The sequence below is a fragment of the Spinacia oleracea genome, chromosome 2 (assembly GCF_020520425.1).
Source record: "Spinacia oleracea cultivar Varoflay chromosome 2, BTI_SOV_V1, whole genome shotgun sequence".
NCBI lineage: Eukaryota > Viridiplantae > Streptophyta > Magnoliopsida > Caryophyllales > Amaranthaceae > Spinacia > Spinacia oleracea.
Genome location: NC_079488.1, coordinates 29,989,731 through 29,995,730, shown reverse-complemented (window position 1 = coordinate 29,995,730; position 6,000 = coordinate 29,989,731). Strand labels below are relative to the sequence as shown.

At 37.2% G+C, this 6,000-nt stretch overlaps 1 pseudogene; it reads right to left on the bottom strand.

Annotated features, from left to right (window-relative positions):
• Positions 1-2,423: 2,423 nt before the first annotated feature.
• The window catches only part of LOC130467311 (AP2-like ethylene-responsive transcription factor At1g16060), a 71,609-nt pseudogene continuing 68,032 nt past the window's right edge, over positions 2,424-6,000 (bottom strand).

The following is a 6,000-nucleotide window of genomic DNA, read 5'->3' as shown; positions in this document are numbered from 1 at the left end:
GAAAAAAAATCGGAAGCACGACGAGCGACTGCTCGACGAGCAAGCCCGCGAGACGCAAGGCTCAGCGCAAACGTCGCCAGACTCAGCGCCCAACAGGCTTGCGCGCGCCAAGCAGAGCCCAGCAATGGGACTGCCTTCAATGCATGGGCGCAAGCTGCGAGCAGTAGCGTGGGCCTCAAGCCACGCATGCTGCAGCGCTGCCAGCCCGTGCGCTTGCTTGTGCGCCAAGCTAGCTTGGGCGCTAAGTCTACTTGTGCGGCAAGTAGCTTGGGCCTCAAGCCATTTTTTTCGTAATCCTACAATTAATACAATTCTAGCGTAGTTAGAGTTTAACTATTCCTAGAAAACTAAAGAGTTTGCGTTTGACTAAATGCCTAAAATCTTTAGTTATTCGATTCCTAGTAGGGTTGCAATTCCCTATTGGACCCTATAAATATATGGTTCATGATCACAATTTATAATATACAACATACATTGAATTCAGCCGAGTTTAATATTTGCCTATCAAATATTGTGAGTTCCCTAGTGCATAAAACCTTAGAGAATATCCTAGTTGGTTGAACCTAAGGCGGATCCGAACGTGTTTACGGAAGGGCAAATTTGGAGCTCTTTACTTGTTCTTGTTCGTTTCGGAAGCACTAGGGAAGGCACGCATCACATAGTATGTATAATAAATTATGCTAATTGACTATGTGGCAATTAATTTGGATTCTTGGCTTTATGGTTTTTGCGCATGAATTATACTTCCTCCATTCTTATTTATATGACACAATTATTTAGACACGTTTGCCAATGCACGATTTCAAACACTAATATCTTCAATTATAGATACGAAAAAATTATAAAAAGTTGATATTTAAAAAATATTTATTGAGACGAATCTAACAAGACACTACACGACTATGTTTTTTCTTAAGTATAAATCACAAAACGAAGTCAAAGGATCATTTGTGAATAGTGTCTAAAACTCAATTGTGTCATATAAATAAGAATGGAGGAAGTGTTGTTCATAACGTAACACAACGCCCCAGCACGGGGATCTCATTGCCGGGTCAGCGAGTCAGGGTCAAGGGTCGACGCCCCTGGTTTAGGGGTTCGGGTACGCAACGTGGTCCCCGATGGGGTTCGGGGGCAACGTCCCTAAACTTTACGGTATATGTTATTCTGGACTAGGGTTATCTGTTTTGGGCCTATTTTCGGGGCCCGACTTTTCCGCACCTGTCTAGAGAGTACTATATAAACTCTCTAGGTCATAACCTAGTTGTATTCTGTAATCTGTACTCCTCAAAGTCAATAAATTTTCCTCCACTCCGCCTGTGGACGTTGCTAACACATTGTTAGTGAACCACGTTAAATCTTTGCGTTCTTTATTTACGTTACTTCACCTTACTTTTGCTTCCGTTATAACATTGAGCATCTCTAACGCTCATATATTTAACGATGCTTAATGAGGTAACATTAACGACGCTTATTGAAATCGTTGTAATTCTTTTAATGCCACCCATAATCCACAACACTGTATAAGCGTCGTTTTTTTGTATTCTTTTGATGGAAAATCTTTTGTTTGGAAAACAAGGAAAATACAAGTTAGAATCCTATGTGTATATTTATTAAATTAATTTTATTTATTAACAAGGATTTTCTTATTAAAACTCTTTTATAGTTAGAGTTAATATTTTCAATTAAAAACGTCCAAAATACTTATGTTCCTTTCGTTCCAAATTACGTATAAACAATATTAAATACATACATAAATTCTAAACATAATCTCATATGTTATAGTCTTCATGCTTGCACCTTTAGGAAGCTTCACTCGATGTCTTGACAATTTGTTCATCTTCTTTGTTGAAAACAATAAAGTTTCATGTCTATCAGCTTCTTATTAACTTTGAGTACACGTGCTAGATATGTATTTACATCACATGTATATATGCCATTGCTAAGGCTCTATAAAATCAAAATCACATAAAAATGAGTCAAGATTACTGAAGAAGTCTTTGTCATTGTTTCTTATATCACCCGTCGTGGATGAACCGTACACCACACCACGACCATCGGAATCTAGCAATGTCGACGAGCAATTAACTGATAGCGGTTGTCCCTTCATGATGTCGTAATCGACGTTCATAGTATCCTCCATAAGCGTATTTGGCTCAATATAATTGTGAAAGCTAATAGGTTGTTGTTCATCAAATGAGTTGTTTGGTTTCCACAATGTTTCACTTTGTTTGACCTCCATAGCTTCAAAATCACATAGAAGTGAGTCTACATCACTTAATAAATACTTGTATTTTTCATTGTTACCATCCACAGACGACGACGTAGATTGAACGGTGCCATAATCACGGAAATCTAGCAATGCCGACGAGCAATCGGTTGTTGGCGGTTGTCCCCAAATACTTTCATCAATTCCAATTGCATCATCAATTGTGTGCTCTAACAACTTTTTTATCATCCTCCATTAGCTTATGTGGGACCCGCTCATCAACATTATTAGTGTGAGGGCTTGGTTTTAATAAATTTGTATATCGGATAAGGTCGAAGTTGGTCACGGCGTCGAGTCCTCTATATTGAATTGCTGCTTTGTCATAGGCAGTTGCGGCCTCTTCTTCAGTTGCTACAAAATCACAAGAAAATAAATGAACTACTCCTTCTGTTCCGATTTGATGTTCCTATTTAAAATTTGGAGTGAAAATTGTTGGAAATAATGCGTTGTAACCATGAAATTAACAATAATAATAAGGAAGAATTACAATACTCAATAATTGATCTCAAAAGCTGTGACGGGTTTTACGCCTGCCCTAGAAGCGTATTTCGCCACCACCAGTACAAGGTTCTCAGTGACGATTGCTCCCCAAGGGTAACACAGCTACCTTCCAACTCTGTACCCCGATTGGAAGGCTGGAATTACTTCAAGAACTGCTCAGATCTCTATGGGACGATAATGACTGAGATAATATTTATTTAGGGTTTTTTTATATTTTCTGTATCTCTGGGTTATTTTATTGGAATAAATAAATGAGTATTTATAAGGAATCTGGTATAAACCGCAACTCCTAGACAATACTCCAAAACCAATACCCACGACAACAATGAAACGGGCCTACAAGCATTATCACAATTAAACCGATCCGTAATGCATTATAATTACCAACAATCCCCCACTAATGCATACAGACAAGAGATCTTGAAATCTGAGCAGTAAATGAAAGGTTTAGCGCATAAATGTTAGTGTCTAAAGACTTGAACTAACACATTAGTGGAGCGAGGTATTCAACAACCAATAAAGTATTCGAAGATTGAACTCTACGACTATTGAAGAAACCCAACACCACACGCTTCCCCTTTAGAAGCTTGAAAAATTCCGCGACCGCATGAAACGTCATACGAGGCCAACATTCCCTTGGATTCTCGTGAGTATTATTAGAAAAATAACAAACATATTTTTCATAGAAGGATGCCATCCCCTCTTACTCACATAGGTGTCTCATCAAGTCTATTTTACCACATAAACCACCCAAAAGGGATATGAAGACATTAAGGACTAAATTCCAACCTTATCCATCGGTATATCCATCAAGTCCGTTCAATTAGGACCACTCAAAGGAGCTATGGATATATTAAGAACATATTGTTCATCCTCGCAAATTGAACAATGTATCTATCAAGTCTTCTCATGAAATCACTTTGTAAGTGAAGTCAATGAGGCTAGATACTTTAATCTTAAATCCATCAAGTTCAACAATAAGAACCATCCACACAATAGGACTATGGACTCATAAGAACAACAAGGATTAACCTTCCAATCATAAAGCGGTGTATCTATCAAGGCTTCTTATAGTACCACCCATTCTAGGGGACCATAAGGCTAGATACATTAAGAGTAAAATACTCAACCTCACACAAAACGGTGAATCCATCAAGTTCTCTCATAGAACCACCCAAATTTGGGATATAGATTCATTAAGAGCATAAGCTCATCCTAACAAGTGTTTTCCGTAGAAATTGAACACGATATAGATTTTAAAACCCTTCCCCTTAACTAGTTTGACACCAACTCGTGCCAAGACCTTACTTAAAGAATATTTTCTCTTTAATCTCACATACTCAAGGAGGGTATCACATTCACAAATAACTGTATCTTCTCGTGTCTAAATTTCACGAATGTGTCTCTCTTTGCCAATTAACTCATTGTACCTGACAACTCACACATACAGTAAATAGTGAATGACAATATAAAGAAATGAGATAAAATTACTTACCCCCACAATGAGCCATCATCCAATATCCTTTTCTAATTGTATGAATCTTGACTTGTAGGATCCAATGATATTGCCATAAATTCATATTGACTCCATGGGGATCTCAAACCTACTCGTTTTATTTGATCCTCTTCCCATTGTACCTTTTGGTGAATAATGAAGATCACTTCCACGCTCTCCACCTATGCAATATAGGATTATCTACAAGGTATGCTTACAGCACAAGCATCATCAAGTCATGAATTAATCATACAATAGTGGAACTTCAAGCATGTTAGCATATTCAATTTATGAGAAACTATTTCTACATAAATTTCCACAATATGCTAGGATTATAAACTAGTATGATTGCCACTCAATTAAAATTTGGTACTTACCACAAAGCCTCTACAAACTCAAATGTGGTTAGGACGTACCTTTACCGATTCATTTGTCTCACTTTGACTTTTATCTTAAATTGAGAAATAGAAACTTTAGTCTCATTTAACGCATTAACGTGTGTACAATGCAAAAACATATGGTTCACACAGGCATATGAACACTATCAAAGCCAACGACATATAGGGACACACACATATGCATCAAATATGCTAATAATAAAACCAATAGCATGAATTAGTTTAATAAAACTACTCATATCAATGCTTAAGTATTCCTTTTCCAACATACTCCTCATTTCTAGCTAGTAAACTAGCCCATTGGCCTCAAACATTAACTCACACCCCCACATTGACAAACAAAGTACCAGATAACAATGTACCACACATCAAAGGAGGGGACATATCTACATATTATGTAAATAAGTTAGAGTTTGCCAACATAAAGTTTAGATAAGAAACTTCCCTGACATCAAGCATGATGGATACACTATTATTAATGATAGTGCTCTCCAACGTAGTAGACGAGCATCCTCATTTTTATTGCTAGCTTTGCAAACATGTATTCACATTAGCTACGCGTCCAAGTATAATGAACCTGCACAACCTTGTTAGTGTCCAACACACAAAATCACAACTAACACACTTGTTAGTCTTCGAACTTTAGCTTTAACCCTCACATTGCCCACTTTTGCATTAGAGGGCACATAAAATAAATTATGCGAATAAGTTAAAGTTTACAAAGGTAAATTAAAGGAAAGGAACTTTCCTTTTACCGCACAAACTTGTTGGAATGCAAATGTCGGATATACGAACTTGACCCTCCTCAACTAATGACTTTATCTCATGTTTGTAAACCGGGTTTTGCTTGTATTGTCATACAAATATGTCATGGGGCAGCCTACTCTACAACCTACCCGCGACACAATAAGACTAGCCACAACCTACCCGCGGCAAGAGGATTTGGCCACATTGACCGCACATCAACATATCAAAATTTTAATCAAGTTTCTGATTTTATCCAATTTAGTGCGTCGTACTAGCCAAAATCAAACTAAACCCTTCATATTGTTCTGTTCCAAATTCACGTGGAGGCCATCAAGAGGAATCAGTAAAGTGTAATTATTATCCATCAATTATAACTAATTAATTAAAACGCAATATATGGCTATCAACATCAGGATGTGAAAACCAAGGGATATGATTTAACTCCAATTGTCTTATTCTGATTATCAAATTTCCAGAGGTATTTTCCCATCTATGGATGTTCAATAAAATCTTCCACAAATTGATCTTGATTTTGATAATCGACAAAGATTTAATTTAACCGACCACATGTACGTCTTGATCATATACGGTAT